The sequence below is a fragment of the Bos javanicus genome, chromosome 6 (genome assembly GCF_032452875.1).
Source record: "Bos javanicus breed banteng chromosome 6, ARS-OSU_banteng_1.0, whole genome shotgun sequence".
Classification (NCBI taxonomy): Eukaryota; Metazoa; Chordata; class Mammalia; order Artiodactyla; family Bovidae; genus Bos; species Bos javanicus.
Window position 1 is genome coordinate 20,339,519 of NC_083873.1, and position 23,698 is coordinate 20,363,216.

The 23,698-nt window shown below is 38.5% G+C and overlaps 1 protein-coding gene across 4 annotated transcripts in view; it reads right to left on the reverse strand.

Annotated features, from left to right (window-relative positions):
• TET2 (tet methylcytosine dioxygenase 2) overlaps window positions 1-23,698 on the reverse strand; it is a 143,668-nt gene that overhangs the window by 75,217 nt on the left and 44,753 nt on the right. The window lies entirely within an intron of this gene.

The window sequence follows — 23,698 nt, forward strand, 5'->3', positions numbered from 1 at the left end:
GAGGTACTGCATGAAAGGGAAGAAGAAACCAGGATATGCCTAGAGTTTTATCCTGAGTCACAAGACTGATGGTGGTGCCATTTGCAGAGAGAGGTGAATGCCAGTAACAAGATTAATGGAAAATTATGAGTTAGGTCTTGTACAAGCTAAGTTTGAAATGCATATTATCATTCAAATGGGTATGCTAGGCAGGGAGTTGGGTATAAAAGTTGAGAACTAAGTAAGCAGTCTAAGCTAGAGTTGACTTTGAGCTGTGTCAGCCTATCAATGGTATTTAAAGCCACAGAACTCCATGAGATTATCTTCAGAGACAGCACAGTTAAAGAAGATGGTCTAAAATGGGAGCTGAGAAATCTTTAGAATTTAGAGATCTTAATGAGAAAGAAAAGAGAGCAAGGTAACCCAGAGATGGCCAGAATGACAGAAACATAACCATTTCCTGGGTGACCTATTTAACACCCATGCTCTCAAGTTGCAGACCAACCTCAGATCTCTACTTCTAGTCCTCAGCAGAGTTGACAATTTGAATTTACAACTGTCTCCTCATTATCTATATACCCCAAACTGAACTCATTGTCTTTTGCTCCAAACTTATCCTCTCTTGTGTATTCCTATTGCTGGTAATATCAACTATCTACCCTGTTACTTAACTGGGCATTCTTTAGGGCAACCCCAAAGAATGTTCAAAGTACCACGCAACTGCACTCATTTCACAGGCTAGCAAAGTAATGCTCAAAGTTCTCCAAGCTAGGCTTCAACAGCACATGAACCGAGAACTTTCAGATGCTCAAACTAGATTTAGAAAAGGCAGAGGAACCAGACATCAAATTGCCAACATCCATCAGATCACAGAAAAAGCAAAAGAATTCCAGAAAAACATCTACTTCTGTTTCATTAACTATACTAAAGCCTTTGACTGTGTAGATCACAAAAAGCTGTGGAAAATTCTTAAAGAGATGGGAATACCAGATCACCTTACCTGCCTCCTGAGAAACCTGTATGCAGGTGAAGAAGCAGCAGTTAGAACCGGACTTGGAACAATGGACTGGTTCCAAATTAGGAAAGGAGGACATCAAGGCTGTATATTGTCACCCTGCTTATTTAACTTACATGCAGAGTACATCATGCAAAATACCAGGCTGGATGAAGCACAAGCTGGAATCAAGAGTGCCAGGAGAAATATCAATAACCTCAGATATGCAGATGACACCACCCTTGCGGCAGAAAGTGAAAAGGAACTAAAGAGCCTCTTGATGGAGGTGAAAGAGGAGAGTGAAAAAGTTGGTTTAAAACTCAACATTCAAAAACCAAAGATCATGGCATCCAGTCCCATCACTTCATGGCAAATAGATGGGGAAACAATGGAAATTGTGACAGACTTTATTTTCTTGGCTCCAAAATCACTGTGGATGGTGACTGCAGCCATGACATTAAAAATGCTCTATAACAAACCTAGACAGCATATTAAAGAACAGAGACATTACTTTGCCATCTAGTCAAAGCTATGATTTTTCCAGTAGTCATGTATGGATATGAGAGTTGGACCATAAAGAAGGCTGAGCACCAAAGAATTGATGCTTTTGAACTGTGGTGTTGGAGAAGACTCTTGAGAGTCCCTTGGACTGCAAGGAGATCCAACATGCTGAAGGTGAAGCTCCAATACTTTGGCCAGCTGATGCAAAGAGCTGACTCATTAGAAAAGACCCTGATGCTGTGAAAGATTAAAGGTAGGAGGAGAAGGGGATGACAGAGGATGAGATGGTTGGATGGCATTACCAACTCAATGGACATGTGTTTGAGCAAGGTCTGGGAGATGGTGAAGTACAGGGAAGCCTGGCGTGCTGCAGTTCATGGGGTTGCAAAGAGTTGGACACAACTGAATGACTGAACAAAAGTTACTTAAGAAGAAACTCTGGATGTTTAATTCTTTCTTTGCTCTTAGAAACATCCCATCAAAAGCAAGTATTATTGGCTCTACCTTCTCATTGTATCTGGAATCCATAAAACATCCACATCCTCATTCTTACTATCATGGTCTTACTGTCACCATCTCATTCCTGGATTACTACAATAGACCATTAAATGGTCTTCTTGCCTTTGGTCTTCCTCATCTTGTACCTATGCTCTATACCAAAGCCCAATGCTGAACACTCTTGCTTGTCTACTTACTCCCATCATCACAGTAGATTCTCTTAGCCTTGATAGTCCTTAATCCCCTTAATATGACCCTAAAGCTATCAGGATCTACCAGTGACTTCTCTCCAAACCTTTCTCTGACCTTCATTGCCCCAGTTTCCTACTGATGTGTTTATAATTTACAGTTTAACTCAGAAGATTCCGTTTCTTGTGTCTTTGCACATGTGGTCTGGTTTGTTTCACTGTACAAATCTTCCCCATCTCTTTCTTCTTCACCCTTCCCATCTTGGACAAATTAACTCTCATTTATTCTATTCAGATCTTGACGTAGACAGTACTTCCTCTAGGAAACTGACTTTCCAAGGGCATGTTACACGGTCGCTAGAATGGTTTAAGAACACCATTGTATTCTTAGATGCATTGCTGTATTTTTCTTCAACATAGCACTTAACACACTATACTGTATCTGCCAATTTCCCTCTCTGCATTCTCTACCAGGTTTAAGCTTCTTGCAGACAAGAAGCTGTCTACTGGTTTCATAGTCATAATCACAACACTTAATCCAATACCTGGCAGAAAATACTCAATATTTGTTGAATGAAAGATTGGGTATACATATTTTCTCTCCTACTGGTCTATAAAAATCTTAAGATTTAAAATTCAGCATTTTAACATAGATATTTATTTTAGTGAATAAGTGTATTAAAAACTAGAACACAAAGTACTTGGTAAAGAGAAAAGGTACAGGCAGGTATAGATAAGATACTACCTGGAAAAAAGAACACCTGGTTATTGAATTAGCAATTGAGGAAAAATAAGTTTAAAATCTCTTGCCATACATATTTATTTTAACCCAGGTCCCACACATAAAAAACAAATCCTCAAAAAAACTACTTTGACTACAATATAAATGATTTGTTTAGTTTTTTGCCCGCAGGATTAAAAGGCAAGGGCCTCACACAGGGATTTCTAAATTCCCTTAGTGATTGCCCTGGTTATTGCTAACAAGGTTTGTCCATCTTTGACTCAGCTTTGGACTCCCGAGGGGCAAATTCCAGGTCTTATCTACCTTCCCTCCCAACCTGAAAGCCTAGCAATATATGCAAAAGGCACTCAAAAAGTGACTATTCACTGAAAGAAAAACAGAAGAGATACGATTATTCTAGATGGTATGTGTACGTGTATGCTCAGTCGCCTAGCTGTGTCTGACTCTTTGTGACCCTGTGGACTGTAGCCCACCAGGCTCCTCTGTCCATGGGATACTGCAGGCAAGAATACTGGAGTAGGTTGCCATTTCCTTCTCCACAGGATCGTCCCAACCCAGGGATCAAACCTGCGTCTCTTAAGTCTCCTGAATTGGCCAGGCGGATTCTTTACCACTAGCTCCACTATAAACAACAAACAATCCTGAAATGTCAGTAAAATATTTATAAACTAAATATTTTATGCCAACCACATGGGGAAAATATTAGCATGTTAGTATTCCCAGATGATTAGAAATAAACTTTAGTTTTCTATATCTGTTTAAAATAGTAATTGCATAGCTACAAGTTTAAGATTTCTCAATTTTCTTAGACATCTTTTATCAATAAAGTATCTTCACTGTAGAAAAGCAAAAATCATGTATTTAATTCCATTAAGAAACACAAAAACATATCTGAGAAATCTGCTGTTAAATTTCTGTTCTATTTCCATTGGGACGCACTAACCTGGCATGTATCCTATTTTAGTTACAAGAAAGTTGGAAGTGCATTATGTCAGGTATGAACCTGTATCAAAGGATTTAGATCTTTAAACCTGAAAGTCAGTTCAGCTGAATACTTAATATAACAATTTAAAAGCAATGAGTTCTGTACCTGGGATCATCTAGAGAATCTCCGTTAGGGTAAGGACAGATATTTCAACTTTCCTCACAAATAAGGCTGCAGACTTATTTTGATCCAAAAATCTGTTATTATGCTTGACTTAGCCTAGAACAAATTCAGCCTTCATATACTGCCACTCTCATAGGTGGAATGAATGCCAAAGGTGAATGTATAAACAATATTATGCAGACATTCACCCCAGTGTATTCAGTTCTGCTGAAGCGGCCTCCACCCAAACACACACACCATGCATCAGCATCTATTTGGATTTCTGTTGTGCAAGTTGTAAGGTATTAAATACCAAACTTAATTAAACTGGCATGCATTTTAATTGTTCCCCAGTAGATGTTGAAATTTAATAGCTTTGCTCTTTTATTCTGTTTCATCTAAAACACTTATCACTATTTGAATTCGAGACTACGTTTGCTGACAGTTCACTTTGGAGGAAGGAGGCTGGTTTTAATTGGCACCAAGTTTCCTGCTGTTTCCTCTTTGTTATGGGGGGTCACTATGTCAAAAAAACAGGAAGATACCAAAGAACAGAATTAATGCTAAATTAATTCCAAACATTGAGATTAATTGGAAACACCATCTACTCACCACGATTCAGCCTTTACACACTATTTTACGCGTCTTCATCCTCCAAGCTACTAAACAAAATTGAGCTTGCTCAGCATCTTTTCTGTGATCGGAAAAGATGCAAGAAATATAGAAGGATAAATGGTTAAATAAAGATGCCTAATAAACTTCACCTTCCTGCACGTAAAAGTAATCAAGTCTCCATGTCCCTTATACTTAATGGCAAAAAAAAATAATTAGATGTTAAAAATGAATGAGAAAACTCGCTTCCCAATTTGGAAACTTGATTCCTCAGAGAACTCAAAATGTAATTCAGAGAAAGATGCTGGGGAGTCCTGCTCAATGCTGGCCAGTTTGGATTGTTCACAAATCGAACAATTTGTTCAGATTTTGCTGAAAACTGTTCTACCCGTTCCCGCCAAACCAAAAATGCACATGAAAATATTCTGATAAATTAAAGTGGGAGCTTTCTCATCCTGCTAACACCTCACAACAAAATGAAGGTATTTATAGTGCCTTCCACAGCAGAAAAAGAGAGCTGGGCTCCCCTCAGAAACCACAGATCTGCAGAATTGCCATCATGACCAATCATTTCAGTTCCCTCTTATGCTGCCTTAATATAGACACTGAGCCTGATGTCACGGCCAGAACAAACTGACTGTTCTCCGCTTGTCTTTTAAAACCCTCTGCTTCTTCCTCTTCAGCATACTCAAGAACTATGCAATCAGGACTGTGTTAAAATCTAGTATTAATTCTAGATACACTTGGAATGGTGGCAAATCTAGTTTTCTGCACTCCAGTTACATATCTTCCCTCTCCTTTTATGTAGCAAAACTAGAAACTCATAAGATGGTACATTTTTGACTTAATTTTCTTAGATATTTATAGCACTAGTTCCTAAATTTTGAGATCCCATTGAGGATCTTAAGAAAGCAACTTAGTTTTAACGTTCTAGCAAAATTCATGGAAAATTTCCAATGAGCTTATAGGTTCTTATCAGTGAATGCTTAGGATCCTTGTCAGTTAAAAATTTTAGCTCTTTGCTTTCATCTAAAGAATTCAACTTGAATTGGAAATGTTAAAAAAAAAAGAAAGAAAGAAAAAATTACTCCAAAAAACTTGGCTTATTTTTATCCTTGTGAGACCGGCTGATAATGTATTCTCTCTTCTTGAAAGATTGCTTTCTATTCTGAATTTCCTTGAAAGCAGCATCCAGTATTAAATTCATTTAAGGAACTAATTTTCATCATGTTCAAAATTAGGCTGGAGAACTTGGAGAGAGAAATGGTAACATAACACTAGACATCCAAGCCCTTTCCCATTAAATGACTGAAATAATTAAAACCAAAAAAGAAAAGTGGAAATATCCTACATGAGCACTAAAGTACTAGAGAATAGTGACAGCTGAGAAACAGAAGTTTTGAGGAATTTCTGGATAAAATGCAGATAAAACCACATTAAAGGACATATCTGAGAGTCTAATCTCAGTCCCTCTTTCAGGCAGCTGTGGAATGTAGAAAATAAAGAAGACACTAGCCGGCTGCCCCAAAACCCTGTCACTGAGGCATGGACTGGGGCCGTCAGGGCTAACAGGAGAAAAGGAGATTCTGCAATGCGAGTCCTCCATCACTGTACCATAGCTGAGAGGCAACTGAAAACACAGAAACTGAGCAGTGCCGCGGTATTTCTCTCCCAGCTACACATTCTTGGGGCAGGCTCACCCCAACATAGGGATGCTCAATGTCACTAGTTCAGTTCAGTCGCTCAGTTGTGTCTGACTCTTTGCAACCCTATGGACTGCAGCACGCCAGGCCTCCCTGTCCATCACCAACTCCCGGAGTCCACCCAAACCCATGTCCACCGAGTTGGTGATGCCATCCAACCATCTCATCCTCTGTCGTCCCCTCCTCCTCCCACCTTCAATCTTTCCCAGCATCAGGGTCTTTTCAAATGAGTCAGCTCTTTGCATCAGGTGGCCAAAGTATTGGAGTTTCCCCTTCAGCATCAGTCCTTCCAATGAATATTCAGGACTGATCTCCTTTAGGATGGACTTGTTGGATCTCCTTGCTGTCCAAGGGACTCTCAAGAGTCTTCTCCAACACCACAGTTCAAAAGCATCACTTCTTCAGTGCTCAGCTTTCTTTATAGTCCAACTCTCACATCCATACCTGACTACTGGGAAAACTATAGCCTTGACAAGACAGATCTTTGTTGGCAAAGTAATGTCTCTGCTTTTTAATATGCTGTCTAGGTTGGTCATAACTTTCCTTCTAAGGAGCAAGCATCTTTTAATTCGATGGCTGCAGTCTCCATCTGCAGTGATTTTGGAGCCCCCAAAAATAGTCTCTCACTGTTTCTACTGTTTCCCCATCTATTTGCCATGAAGTGATGGGACCAGATGCCATGATCTCAGTTTTTCTGAATGTTGAGTTTTAAGCCAACTTTTTCACTCTCATCTTTCACGTTCATCAAGAGGCTCTTTACTTCTTTGCTTTCTGCCATAAGGGTGGTGTCATCTGCATATCTGAGGTTATTGATATTTCTCCTGGCAATCTTGGTTCCAGCTTGTGCTTCATCCAGTCCAGCATTTCTCATGATGTACTCTGCATATAAGTTAAATAAGCAGGGTGACAATATACAGCCTTGATGTACTCCTTTCCTGATTTGGAACCAGTCTGTTGTTCCATGTCCAGTTCTAACTATTGCTTCTTGACCTGCATACAGATTTCTCAGAAGGCAGGTCAGGTGGTCTGGTGTTCCCATCTCTTTCAGAATTTTGCACAGTTTATTGTGATCCACACAGTCAAAGGCTTTGGCATTGTCAATAAAGCAGAAGTAGATGTTTTTCTGGAACTCTCTTGCTTTTTTGATGATCCAGTGGATGTTGGCAATTTGATTTCTGATTCCTCTGCCTTTTCTAAAACCAGCTTGAACACCTGGAACTTCACGGTTCACATTCTGTTGAAGCCTGGCTTGGAGAATTTTGAGCATTTGCTTTGCTAGCGTGTGAGATGAGTGCAACTGTGTGGTAGTTTGAGCATTCTTTGGCATTGCCTTGCTTTTGGATTGGAATGAAAAGAGAAATGCAAATCAAAACTACAATGAAGTCAGAAAGGCCATCATTAAAAAGCAAATAATAAATGCTAGGAGAGGGTGTGGAGAAAAGGGAACCCTCCTACACTGTTGGTGGGAATGTAAACTTCTGGAGTCACTAAGGAGAACAGCATGGAGCTTCCTAAAAAAAGCTAAAAATAGTTACCATATGATCCAGCAATCCCACTCCTGGGCATATATCTGGAGGAAACTCTAATTCAAAAAGATACATGCACACCAATGTTCACTGCAGCACTATTTACAACAGCCAAGATGTGGAAGCAACCTGAGTATCCATCAACAGATGAATGGATAGAGAGATGTGGTATGCGTGCACAAACACACACAATATGGAATATCACTCGGTCATAAAATATAATGAAATAATGCCATTTGCAGCAACACAGATGGACCTAGAGATTATCGTATTAAGTGAAATAAGTCAGACAAATATATGATATCTTGTGGAATCTTAAAAAATGATACAAATGAACTTACTGACCAAACAGAAATAGACTCATAGACATACAAAACTTCTGGTTACCAAAGGGGAAGGAGGGATAAATTAGCAATTTGGGATTAACAGATATACACTATTATATATACAATAGATAAACAATAAGGAACTACTCTATAGTACAGGGAACTGTATTCAGTATCTTATAATACTCTAAAAATGGAAAACAATATGAAAAATAATAGATATATGTATAATTGCACCACTTTGCTGTATACCTGAAACATTGTAAATTGACTATACTTTGATTAAAAGAAAATTTTTAAAGTACTCATTGCCTATAGAATGAAAAACAACACAAGAATAAATATTGCAAATAATGACAATAGTCAAGTGAAGTATAATCTGAAGCAATTTTTATTTCTTTTTCTAAATAACTTTTTGTTCCAAGAAGAAATTTAAACTTTTAAAAATTTCTGAAAAAAATGATAATGAATACAGCACATCTCAAAATACATGCAAGTTAAAATCGCTCAGTCATGTCTGACACTTTGTGACCTATGGCCTATATAGTCCGTGGAATTTTCCAGGCCAGAATACTGGAGTGGGTAGCCTTTCCCTTCTCCAGGGGATCTTCCCTACCTAGGCACCCAAGCCAGGTCTCCTGCATTGCAGGTGGATTCTTTACCAGCTGAGTCTCCAGGGAAGCCCAAAATACATGAGCTGTAACCAAATTATTAAAACTAGAGTCTTAAACTCCTTTTATTGACAACACAAAATAAAATAAATGACTTAGGTATTCCAACCAAATAATTTAGGAAAACAAAACAAACGTAAGTGAAAAAAAAGAGCAGGGGGAAATTGACAATAATAAGAGAATTAATAATAAAAACCTGTATATTATACTTAGTAAATGAATTTAAGTGTAAATTCTTAGAAAAGATAATACAGTGGATAGAAAAATCACTCATGCAATTTTAAAAAATAAATAAATACCTAAGTGCCATATCTATAGATATAGAGAATATTAAAAAAATAATAGAATGTCATATACTTCAGACCAATAAATTAGAAGACCTAGCTAGACTGGTGTTACAGGGAAATACACATTGCTAAAATCAATTCAAAGGAGTTACAATGTCTAAATAAATTTCAACTTTGAAAAAAAATTTATACTTTTGGAATATATATAACCTTTAAACTTTTCAAATTATTGTTCTGCAATTAGACCCAGAGCTCAAGTATTCCCACAAGCAATACCTTTCAGTTTTCGAAGAGACATCTTACTTTTATCTCTCTTTCTCTCTCTCTCTCTCTCTCTCTCTCACACACATACACACACACACACAGGAATTCCCTGGCAGTCAAGTGGTTAGAACTCTGAAAGAAAGTGAAAGGGAAAGTCGCTCAGTCGTGTCCAACTCTTTGTGACTCCATGGACTGTCCATGGAATTCTCCAGGCCAGAATACTGGAGTGGGTAGCCTTTCCCTTCTCCAGCAGATCTTCCCAACCCAGGGATCGAAATCAGGTCTCCTACATTGCAGGTGGATTCTTTACCAGCTGAGCCACAAGGGAAGCCCCAGAACACTGGAGCGGGTAGCCTATCCCTTCTCCAGGGGATCTTCCTGACCCAGGAATCAAACCAGGGTCTCCCGCATTGCAGGCGGCTTCTTTACCACTGAGCTATTTAGGAAGATAGGACTCTGAGCTTGGGGGGGAGAGAAAAAAAGCATAACTAAAGTTCACCCCATTAGAAAGTTATTCTGAATAACTGACAGCACTTTTCTTCTATCTACTGCTTGCCTAATATTATACAATGTCTATAATTTTGGGCAGTACTAGCCCACTATTCATTCAAATATATCTGTTAAGTGCCTCGTATGCACCAAGGATTCAAGATTCTTGTCCCTGAGGAAGAGAGTTGCTTTAAGCACCAAAGAAAACACAGTGGTTAGTTTCCTGAAAGATCATATACGACATACTTTGGAGACATAGAAAAGACAGGGGATAAATTTATCTCAAGGAGTTGGGATGCCTTCACAGAGATTATATATTCCTTATTATATTGAAAATTTACTCAAATCTTGCTGAAAGTATTTCCTCAGTTGTTAATCTGAGTCTTTTTGGTATTACCTACTGCTCAGCAGCATCAGTACTGCAGGTAAGAGCTCAGGTACCCGTGCACTCCTCTCTGTGTGATGAAATGTACTGACAAATATACAAAGGCCTTTCATGGACAGAAGCGCATCCAATTCCCAACTGTTCACAGTATTCCTTAGGATAGCTTTTAAAACTAGAAATATTATTTTCCAGTAAATTCAAAGTATAAAACCCTCACCTACCACTCCTTTCCAAATCTTCTAAACAAATTTGGTTTTATGTATTCTGGTATAATTATATAGGCCAAATATGAATTTATATGGTCTACATAAGAATGGAAGTAGTTCTTCACTAAGTATAACATAGTCATATGGCACTACTTTTATCATATAAACTTATATAAAATGTTTCAAAATAACTAACTGGATGTTGTTAGTATTTTTCCAGCTCTCCTCCTTGTTTAGTAATCATTATCGATCCACCAAACATTTATTACCTAACATGTGCCAAGCACAGTGTTAGGAACCCTAATCTAAGTCAGAGAGAAGTCCAAGTACTTCATGAGCTCAAACTCCACTACGTCATTTTCAGTTTGCAAGGATAACTATGAAATCCAATGTTTTCAGTGACATTTCTGAGAGGGTTTCACTAAAAAATATTTGGCTAGGTATCCAACTCTATTTGATCCTTTTACTTACTCATGTTCTATTTTGTTTCAGAAAATGTTTGTATTTGCGAGTTTCATTTTGCCTGCCACAGTAACAACCAGCCTGTCTTCAAAATAAAATCTTTATGGTGTTAACATAGTATCCACTACTCTTTGACAGTAACTCTACCACAAAACTATGGAACCTAAAGACAAAGAACTCTTCGGTAAATTATAAATAATAATAAAAACCCAAGCTTTGCTATAAAAAGAGAATGTGGTTCAAAATAAGGGCTTAGTGTGGCCATTAACTAAAGTTATGATATTACTAAAACTACTGTTATTTAGAAGAAACTAAAAAACTATTGCCTTTGAGAAAACCAGAATTTCAGAGAAGAAAAACATTCACTAAAAAATAAAAAAATAAGTGATTTTTAAAAAATCTTTCCAGTATTTATTTAATACTAATAGTTAAGGGGAAGATTTAAAAAATAAAGTATGAATTACAGATTTTCCTTTAATAGAGGCAGTCTGTAGCAGTGGAAATAGAACCACTGTGTATTCAGAGGATTGAACAGGCAGATCTGTGCCACAGTAATTCATCACTCCGCCCTGAAGCAGTCGTCTCATCTCTCAGAAGACTCGGGCTTATCAATGATAAGGGCTAGGAAAACACTATCAATAATTTGATTTTTATTTTATTTTCAGCATCAGCTATCCATTAAGTAAGATTAATATATGTTTGCTACTTATCCACAGTTTTTGCAAGCTTTGTATAAAACTGAAGTTTGAAGAGATAGCTATATAAGTACATCTTCATTATATTTATGAGTCAGGGAACCAGTTCTTCTTGGACATATATCTATGTTTACAAGAAGTCAAAGAAGAGAGAAGATGGGAGTGGTTGCTATCTCCTAAAATATACAGTTAATTTCTCTGGTCACACAAATCTGGAGGACAGGAGATAGTAACCCATAGATTCTGGATGAAGATGTCCTGGGAGGGATTCAACTCTAGTCCCAACTTGGAGGTGACTTTTTATTGCTTTATACAGTTTGCTTTAATAATTCATAATAAGTAGCCTTGAAACCCTCTCAGTGAAATGAAGTTTTTCTTTAAAAAGCTCACAAAGAAGAAATACCCCCACATAAAAAGTTCCTGGTTTAAATATTATCAACTGATGGTTTTAAAATTTACTAAAAGCTACTGAGCACTGCAATGGGAATAAAAATAAGCATTGCACCAAATGCACTCACAATTTATCACTTTAAAAAAAACAACACTTTTTGCCTCAATATATATTGTGTTGATTACTATCAATGAATGGAAATACAGTCTTAGACTTTCCATAAAATTTTTAGGAAATACTTTATATTAAATAGCACAAATAAGATATGTAAATATGAACCACTTCAACAGGAAAGCAGTTCTTCTCAATTACATATTTGAAGGGAAAATGGTGCCTTTTTTGAGGAAGAGATAATTTTGCCTTTAAAGGCAATTCATCTAACTTTTAAAATATATCAGTGGTACATACAATGGGATATTACTCAGCCACAAAAAGGAATGAAATAGTACCATCTGCAGAGACATGGATGGACCTAGAGACTGTCATATAGAGTGAAGGGAGTCAGAGAAAAAAATATTGCTTATATATGGAATCTAGGAAAATGATACAAATGAACTTATTTTCAAAGCAGAACCAAAGACACGGATGTAAAGGACAAACTTACAGATACCAAGGGGGGAGAAAACGGAATGAACTGGGAGATCAACATTGACATATACCCACTCCTATGTAAAAAATAGATAACTAATGAGAACCTACTGTACAGCACAGGGAACTTCATTCAGTGCTCTGTGGTGACCCAAATGGGAAGGTGATCTAAAAAGAGGCGATATATGTATACATAGAGCTGATTCACTTTGCTGTACAACAGAAGCTAATGTGACACTGTAAAGCAACTATATTCCAATAAAAATTAATGAAAATAAATAAAAATATATCAAATGGAATGTTTCAAAGTTAAACTCAATTTAAAAGTATTTAAATGATTTAGCTAAATACTTGAATTTAAAGAAGAATTTAATTCTTCTCATTTTTCTGGGGTAGAAGGATTCAACTACAAAGATTTGTAATCAGAGTATTATCGAGTGTCTCAAGTCATAATAGCATCCCTGCTGGCTCAGACGGTAAAGAAACTGCCTGCAATGTGGGAGACGTGGGTTCAATCCCTGGGTCAGGAAGATCTGCTGGAGAAAGGAACAGCAACCCACACCAGTATTCTTGCTTGGAGAATTCCATGGGCAGAGGAGCCAGGTGGGCTACAGTCCATGGGCTCACAAAGAGTCGTACACAACTGAGAAACTATCGCTTTCCTTTCACTTTCAAAGTCATAATTGTCTCATGTACATAAACCTTAGACCTTGAACATAAAACATAAGTACCATGGTAAAGTCAAACTTCTTTCTTATTTTGATGAAAAGTATGACATGAGTGTGTCCGTCTGTGTGTGTATATACATGCATGTGTATGTGTGTATATACATATGACACATGGTCTCTGAACTCCTGAACAGCAGGAAGCAGTGTTCTCAGAAAGGGAGGAAAATGAAAAACGGTTTAACAAGCTGGAGGGAGGAAATGAGATTTAAATGAGAAGGTAATTAGACAAAGGTTGAATAAACATATAACAAGCAGAGATGTAGCAGGAGTTTTTAAATTAATGTATCTTTTACTACATTCACAAAACAAAACTCTACAAGAAAATTTCAAAATAGAAATAATTATTGAACTGAGGCTTAGAGAAGTAACAGTGGAAATCTAAAGCTTACATTTCCCCCCGAATGTCCTCTGAAAACAAATTCAGTTTTTCATATCAATGTCAGTTGTGCATATCATATCTTGTGACCTTTGTATTCTAATAGGATATAAACCACACAGTCCCAGGTTTATACTGTCATCAAGAGTATTATCTGCTATTGCTGATAAACTAGTTTAATGGAAAAACAGTCTACCAATGGGTCAAAGATGTGAAGTACATTATCTGCAGATCCAACAGGAAAGCATTTTTTCTCTCTCCCTGTGCTAAATTGCTTCAGTCCTGTCCAACTCTTTGCAACCCCAAGGACTGTGGCTCATCAGGCTCCTCTGTCCAAGGGATTCTCCAGGTAAGAATACTGGAATGGATTGCTATGTCCTCTTCCAGGGGCCCTTTCTGACCCAAGGGGCAAACCCATGTCTCTTATGTCTCCTACTTTGGCAGGTGGATTCTTTACCAGTAGTTCCACCTGGGAAACCTGCATTGTAGGTGGATTCTTTACCATCTGAGCCACCCTCTAAGGGGTTGGGAAGCCCTAAGTAAAGGCAAGTTCAGTTCAGTTGCTCAGTCATGTCTGACTCTGCGACCCCATGAACCACAGCACGCCAGGCCTCCGCGTCCATCACCAACTCCTAGAGTTTACCCAAACTCATGTCCATTGAGTCGGTGATGCCATCTAACCATCTCATCCTCTATCGTCCCCTTCTCCTCCTGCCTTCAATCTTTCCCAACATCAGGGTCTTTTCAAATGGCAAAAGTAACCACAGTTCCAAAAGTGAGACAATTGCTTCTACATGTTCAAGCCTACCTTCTAATATACCCTTAAGTTCATGGTTCATCACTGGCCCAATTCAATGAGGTATCACCTCACACCAGTCAGAATGGCCATCACTGAAAAGTCTACAAATATCCATAATAAATGCTGGAGAGGGTGTCGGGGAAAAGGGACCTCTCCTACATTGCTGGTGGGAACGTAAATTGTGCAGCCATATGGAGAACAGTATGGGGACTCCGTAAAAAGCTGAAAATAATTCCCATATGATCCAGCAGGGCTTCCCAGGTGGCACTAGTGGTAGAGAATCCACCCGCCAATGCAGGAGATGCGAGAGACATGGGTTCAACCCCTGAGTTGAAAAGATCCCCTGGAGTAGGAAACGGCACCCCACTCCAGTATTCTTGCCTAAAAAATTCCATGGGCAGAGGAGCCTGGCAGGCTACAATCCATGGGGTTGCAAAAAGTCAGACACGACTGAGCGCGTACACACATATGATGCAGGAACCCCACTCCTCAGGATATATCCAGAGAAAACGCTCATTTGAAAAGATACATGGACCCCAATTTTCACTGCAGCACTACTTACCATAGCCAAGACGCAGAAACAACCTAAATGTCCATCAACAGAAGAATGAATAAAGGAGATGTGGTACATACATGCAATGGAATATTACTCACCTATACAAAAGAGTGAAATAATGCCATTTGCAGCAACATGGATGGACCTGGAGATTACCATACTAAGTGAAGTGAGTCAGAAAGAGAAATACCAATGTCATTCATTGTAAGACTGACAAAAATGATACAAATGTACTTACAAAACAGACACAGATACACAGACACAGAAAAGAAACATGCTTACCAAAGGGGGGGAGTGAGAGGGTAAATTAGAAATCTGGAATTAACAGATATACACTACTATATAGAAAACAGATAAACAGCAAGGACCTACTATACAGCACAGGGAACTATACTCAGTATCTTTTAATAACCTGTAATGGAAAAGAATCTGAGAGAGGAATATATTCGTGTGTATATAACTGAATCACTTTGCTGTACACCTGAACTAACACATTTTAAATTAACTACTTTCCACTTTAAAAATGTATAAAATTAAGTAAGGGAAAAAAATCTTTTGAGACCATCTGGTTTTATACTTTTAGTAAATACATATCAAAAGGCTATACATTTTTCTGTTGTTGTTCTAAATAAAATACATTTAAAATGCCCAAGTATTCAATTGTGCATTTGATGTGGAAAGTTTATTTACCCTCCTCTGAAGCTATGAATTTTAATAAACATGTCACTGTTTGGTTAGGGAACCTAGAGCTCAGAGGTCTTTCCTGAAATGCTCTCTAGAGATCCAGAATATTGATTTAGCCCTGCAAGCTTGCATACATTCCCAGCGATGTCCTCATATCATCACAAGGCACCTGGATATCTCTACCAAACACACGGCTCCCACAAAAGCCTACATTCAAAAGTACACTGACCAACCTGCCTCCTCTCCCCTGACGGTGAAAAACAGAACAAAATAAAAATCTGCTGGGTCAGAAAATCCATCATCAACTAAACTTTCTGGAATTTTCAAGACATTTCCTGTGTTTATGTCTCATCAAGCAAGGTCTTGAGTGTGTTTATTCTTTAAAACTATCACCCAATAGACAGCATATATTATTCATAATAGCTTTTAAATTTCTCTTCCTATGGTGAATCATTTGTGTTAATGAGTACTCCTGTAATCAGAATATTCTTAACGTCTCCCAAAATAGCCAACAAATCCCAATTGTAATCAATTTACTTAGGGTAGTATACTTCAGGGATACTTCCCAGGTGGTGTGGGTGGTAAAGAACCCACTTGTCAATACAGGAGACATACGAGACACGGGTTTCATCCCTGGGGCGAGAAAATCCCCTAGAGAAGGGAATGGCAACCTCCTCCAGAATTTTTGCTTGGAGAATCCCTTGGACAGAGGAGCCTGGAGAGCTACAGTCCATAGGGTCACAAAGAGTCAGACATGATTGAAGTAACTTAGCATGTACTTTTAGAGAAGGCAATGGCACCCCACTCCAGTACTCTTGCCTGGAAAATCCCATGGACAGAGGAGCCTGGGTGGGCTGCAGTCCATGGGGTCGAGAAGAGTCAGACACGACTAAGCAACTTCACTTTCACTTTTCACTTTTATGCATTGGAGAAGGAAATGACAACCCACTCCAGGGTTCTTGCCTGGAGAATCCCAGGGATGGCAGAGCCTGGTGGTCTGCTGTTTATGGGGTCGCACAGACTCGGACAGGACTGAAGCGACTTAGCAGCAGCAGCACGTGCTTTAGAGAAAAAATACATAACCATCAAATGTTAATTATGCAAGAGATAGTTACTTTTGGGCTTCCCAGGTGACACAGTGGTAAAGAATCCACCTGTAGCGCAGGAAATGCAGGTTCGATCCTTGGGTCAGGAAGATTCCCTGCAGAAGGAAAGAGCAACCCTCTCTAGTATTCTTGCCTGGGAAATCACACGGACAGAGGAGCCTGGTGGACTACCGTCCACCGAGTGACAAGAGTTAGACCAGGACTGAGTTGCCCCAGGACTGAGCAACTCAACAACAACAGTTACAGTTGAGTATCTCTGAGGTTCAAGTTCTGAAATAATGTAACTCTGTATACAAAATTACCAAGTCTAGACACTGTAAATTGTAGACACCCTCCCAGTTCCTCCTCTGCCCCATTCCCACTTAATGGGCAGGTGTATCTATTTGAAGGAGCCAGAGAGAACAACAAATAATAGAAGATATGATCACAAAGTGAATTCTTTCTTCTGAAGAGTGTGATTTAAGTGCCTACTATGTAACCAAACACTGTATAAAATGTTAGGCATGGAAGATAAGACAGCCTTTGTCCTAAGGATTTCAGAGAAGACAGGCACATGGGACTATATTAAGTGTGATGTCTGAGGGACAAGAAATGCCACAAATATGAGGATGTGCTGATAAGAAATCTGAGCTGAGGCTTTATGGGAAAAGAACAGTTAACCAGGAGAGGAACAACAAGCATAAAGACTTGAATGTGCGAAATATAATGTTATATTTAAGACCTATAGTTAGGAATAATTATACCACACAATCTGAGAGACAGTCAATATGGTGACAGGAGGCTGAAGAGCAATCAAGAGCCAGATAAGGAATGTCAAACACAGAGTTTGATCTACTTCTTATAGGCCAGTGGTTTTCCAAGCTGAGTTCTTTAAGTAGCAAGAGTTCACAGAGCTGTTCAGAGCCACACTGGCTGAAAAGGGGTTAGGTAGGTGGTGGCCCTACAAGTCCCCACATTGTATCCATTTCTGCACTTACCAAATGAACTTCATTTTAATTGTAACAACTTTGAAAGGCAGGTGTGTAGGGAGGGGCATGGGTGCTTTAACAAAGTTTGCCAACAGACATCTATCAAAGGGTAGTAAGAAGGAGTATACATACTTATGGGCTTCCCTGGTGGCTCAGAGGTAATGAATCTGCCTGCCAATGCAGATGTGAGTTTGATCCCTGGATCAGGAAGATATCTTGGAGAAGGAAATGGCAACCCACTCCAGTACTCTTGCCTGGAAAAGAATATGGACAGAGGAGCCTGGCGGGCTACAGTCCATGGGGATCGCAAAGAGTTTAAACAACAACAAATACATACTTATATCTGCATTTAAGAAAGAGCACACTAAAGTACTTTAAATTGACCAGTGGGGGGTGGGGGAGGGGGAGTGGAAAAAAAGAATCAGAGGGAACAATTAGGAAATGATTAATTCATGGAAAAAGGAAATTAAGAGTGGTAAGAATGAGCAGAGAGATGTGGACAAGCTGGATTTGTGGGTGTGAGTGGAAAAGAAAGTGGTAGACATTCCTGCTTAACACGTGCACTGTTCTCAAAGAAGAAAGAAGCAATATGGCCAGAAAAATTTAAGGAAAGATGTGTGTGTACATGTGCATGTGAGAGGGATTAAAGATCTGGAAAAGATGGTTAAGGTATTTTCTTGGTTGGTTGGTTGTTTTTGTTTTGCATTTTTAAGTCCCCTCAACTCCACCACTAACATTCAAAGGACTGTATGTGTTCTTGGTTGAAAATTACATGAGTGCATGCTAAGTTGCTTCAGTTGTATCTGACTCTTTGTGACCGTAGGGACTGTAGCCCACCAGGTTCCTCTGTCCATGGGATTCTCCAGGCAAGAATACTGGAGTGGGTTGCCATTTACTATTCCAGGGGATCTTCCCAACCCAAGGATCAAACCCACATCCCTTATGTCTCCAGGATTGGCAGGCGGGGCTTTTTACCATCAGTGCCACCTGGAGGACACATTATAGACATACACGACATTAATTATGTGATCTCAGATTCTCAGAAACCTGTTACTTGTTCTCTCCATCTTTTCAACATGAAAAAAGCCAAGATTACAAATTAATTTCACACTCTGAGGAGAAGGTTTGGTGAGATTAACATCTGTAAAGACAGGTAAACATTTCCATTGTCTTTAGTTGCATTGCAACTTTCAGAATACAAAGCGTTTTCACCAGACTCTTTCATTTATGCTTAAAATATCCTATGAGATCAATGGAGGCAGCTGATACTTCACCTTTTGATAGGGAAACTGAAATACAAGAATGGTGAAAATAACTTTCATAGGGTGCAGTCTATTTTAGCATGGCTGACTCGTTCCAAACTCACAGTACGTGTCATCGTGGACAGGCACTGATGGCCAAAGTGTTACAGTGCTATTTGTGAATTCAGGGACTGCCAAAGTTCTCAGCAGAAACCCATGTCTTCCAGAATTCACTCTCTTGGGACATAGAGACTACGAGAGCAAACTGGGCATTGGACAAGTATAAGACAAGACACCACAGATAATGAAGATTTCGCTTTCATATGGTTCAGTCATGACTTGCACTATAATGTGCATGTATAATGGAGAAAGTAAAGGAATGTATACAGAAAGATGTGTAGCACTATTGTGAATAGAAAACTAAAATTTTCTCTTTTAAGTACATTTCTGCTCCTTTGTTAGAAAGTTTCATTTTATTAAAAATAAGAACATATTTAATAACAGATGGGTAGCAAAATAATAGTTTGAAGGGTGCAGTTTGAAGAGCACTGCATTGCATGATCTCTAGGGTCTTTTTTTTGTTTAAAGTCTTATGGTTCAAAGGATAAATTGATCACATCTGTCAGAACAATGACAATGAATTTCAGTTTATAAGACTGATGTAAAAGGAAGGGACGTCTGAAGTGTTCATTTTAAAAATATGGGTGAAAAAAAAATAAAAATAAAAATATGGGTGGTGATTTATATTTAGGATGACAAAAGGCATTTTTCTTTAGAAAAATAAACAGAAAAAAGGTACAATGATAGAAATAACTGTTCCATCTCAAACTACTGAAAAGACAGAAAGATGTTTTAAATCAGGAAACCATAATCACCACAGGTGGGAGAATCTAAGCATATACGATGAACCTCTTCTAGTTTTACCAATGCTTCTTTGACCCTTTCTAAGCAACTTAGATCTGTTTCATGTGAGAGTAAATAAAAATGTCCACATTAATTAGAAAAAGTGGTATAAGAATACGAATAGGCAAATCCAAACATTCTAACTCTGTTCTCCACAAACGATCTGGCAAAATACAAATCACTAATATTTCCTACAGAAGGCACAGGGAGCAGAGGCAGGAGCTGTCAAGATGGAGACGTGGAGCCAGTCTGGGTTCTGCCAGTCACTAGTGACATGGACTTAGGGAAGCCATACGTCACCTTTGGGTACCCTATTTCCTATAATGGCCACACTTCATTGGTCAATTTAAAACTTGAAAACATTTCTTCTTAATCTCTTGTGTGCAGTTAAGCAGTTAAATCATTTTTCTTTAAAATATATCAAACCTATGTTTCCTTTTCTGTCTTATCTCTTACCATAATCCATGTTTTCAACCTCACTCCTCAATGACTCCAACCATTTCCTGCATCTCCCTACTCTTCTACACTTTTAATAATATCACTAAAGACCTGAATTTACCATGTTACTTATCTGCTTCAGCTGTTCCTCAATATTTATATGAGAGCAGGTAATAATCTTTAGACTGCCCTTAGAGTTTTACAAAAATTGACCTCACTGATCTTGCCATCTTCCCATCCACTACTTGCCAACTCTGTGAAAAGCTGTCTGCCTGTTCCTTTTTCCTAGTGCACCCCTGCCTGCAAAGCCAACATCCTAATTTTATTCCACCTCATGCTATTTCTCATTTATTTCAGTCCACTGGTATATCATTCCTTACTGTTTTATTTGTTTTATGGCTGATGATGTGAGGCTGTATGACTGTGAACTGTATAAAAATAATTTTAACTAGAACTTTTACTTTGAAGTTTTTTTTTTTTTAAGCTTCATTGAGGTATGAATGACAAATAAAACTAAAATATATAAAGTATACAATATGATGATTTGACATAGATACTGTGAAAGCATTTCCCCCATCAAGTTAATTACCACTGCCATCACGTGACGTTTAGGTTCTTGGGTTTTTTTTGGCAAGAACATTTAAGTTGTACTTTCTTAGCACATTTTAATTATACAATACAGCATTGTCAACTACAGTCACCACATTATATATTAGATCCTCAGATTTTATTTATCTTGTAACTGAAGGTTTGTACCCTTTTACCAACTATCCAAATTCCTCCTCGCCTCCGAGATCCAGACCACCACCTTCCTTCATGAAGTCTTCTCTACCTGTTTTAGTCTAGATGTACTTTGCCATTCTCTGAACTTCCAAAGTTCTTATCTGTATCATTCACTTGGGTACCTGGGCAAACGTTTATTGGTAATGCATGAAGAAGCTGTACATGATGTTCTCATTCTCTTTGAATCACTCCGAAAAAAACGCTCTAGGGGCTTTGTGGTATTTCCCCTCTACTGGAAACACTCTGCCCCCATGTAACTTTATGGTATGAGCGTATTCCTTTTTCATGTTTTTTACTCAAGAAGTAATTTTATCCTGATGTCTTTTCTGACTACTCTGTCTTCAATTACTAACTCACTATGCCTCCAATTTCCTTTTTCTGACAAAATGCTCATGCTTAGTATTCCCTGATATTCTATATGGTATGCATTTGTATTTATGTCTGGCTCGGATGGGGGAGCCTGGTGGGCTGCCTTCTATGGGGTTGCACAGAGTTGGACACGACTGAAGTGACTTAGCAGCAGCAGCCCACTCTATAAACAAGGCAAGACTTTTGTCTGTTTTGCTCATTAATATGTCCCTTCCTAAAGAGTGCCTGGTATTTGATAGGTGGTCAAGAAACACTTTTTGAGTGAATTCATTATTAAAAAACTAAAAGCAACATTAGTAATAGTGATTAATAATAATAAAAAAAAATGTTACTATACAATTGGGAACTTACTATGTGCCAGGCCCTGAACATATTATCCATATAACATTACACAATTCTATTATTATTTAACTCTGACCTATTTTCCTCCTTGCCAGATAAAACAAGGCTTAAAGAGGTTAAATAACTTTCCCATGGAACACACAGCTAATCAACATTACTAAAAATAAGCCCCAGCTTATTTACTACTGAAAATAAGTCCTAGGCTGAGCTTACCAAACTGTAAAAAAACTAAATGCAAAATTAGATTCTTTTTGGATATGAAGGAAGGACTCCTTCAGGAGTGACCTGAAAAAAAAAAAAAAATAACAGCTAATATTTTAATCTCCTGTCCTCTTTTCTTTCTTTTTAAAAAAAAATATTTATTTGGCTGTACTGGGTCTAGCTGCAGCACGTGAGATCTGGTTCCCTGACCAGGGATGGAACCCAGGTCCTCTGCATCGAGAGCACGGAGTCTTAGCCACTGGACCATCAGGGAAATCCCTGTCCTCTTTTCTTGTTAGTAATTTATCTTATGCTTTCCCCTAAACTTTCATTTTTCCTTACTTATCCACCCGTCACCTCCAAGAAGAGAAAATCTTCTGACTAATGTTATGACTTGAGATAAAAATTTTCTTAACGTATGTCTCAGTTCTCATGTTAAAGCCAAACACAGAAAGAATAGCCACAGTCCCCACAGTGAGGGGCAAAGCATTCACTCAGGGAGGAGGGGAAAAGCGAAGAAAGCTTTATTCATAATTACCTAAGATTTTCCAGTATGAGAGGGGAAAGAGGAAGTCTATTTTCAGTGACAATGATTACTCTAAAAACATTAGCATGCAAGGGGAAAATTTTCATTCTGAGAGTTACCACTGTGCTGAGTTCTCTTTCCCTTACATGGTGACTTAAAATTCCCAGGGCAGAGAGGTAATCTAGGCAGATGCACTTGCCCTGTGTCTTGAAAATGGCAATATCCAGGAATCATGGGAGTTTAACTGAGGACACGTTGGAAAGGATTTCTCAGCACCAGGTCAGTCTCTAAGAAGTATCAAGTGGCAGAGTGGATACTTATATCCTCAGGCATCTGTAGTGAGGGCAGAGATTAAGCTACACAGGCTTTTTAGAAGATTTACTATGCTGAATGCATAAACAAGACTCAGTGAAACTAAAGCAGAATTACCTGCTAAAGAATTATAGATGAAAAAAAAAAAATCTCATTCCCCCTTTTCTCTAGCTAACCTGTACTTCCTCTCCTACAATGCATCTACAATTTAAACAAGCAAAGGTATATACAGTAGAATTCATTCTATTATTCATCTTAAGGGCTTCCCTGGTAGTTCAGCTGGTAAAGAAACCGCCTGCAATGCAGGAGACCCTGGCTTGTTTCCTAGGTTGGGAAGATCCCCTGGAGAACGAATAGGCTATCCCCTCCAGTATTCATGGGCTTCGCTGGTGGCTCAGATGGTAAAAAACATCTGCCCGCAGTGCAGGAGCCCTGGGTCTGATCCCTGGGATGGAAAGATACCCTGGAGGAGGGCATGGCAACCCACTCCAGTATTCTTGCCTGGAGAATCCCCATGGACAGAGGAGTCTGGCAGGCTACAGCCCATGGGGTGCCAAAGAGTCAGAAATGACCCAGCAACTAAGCACATTTATTTTGAATGTTTCTGGGAAAAAATAAATCAGCTCCCTCCTTCTGTATGTCTATATAAAAGATAGTGATCTGATTAAAAAAAAAAAAAACACCAATGAAAAAACCTTTAGGTTGGGATGCTCATTAACAAAATTAATTGATCTTTATTAAGATCAACTATAAGAACATAATGAAAAGGGTG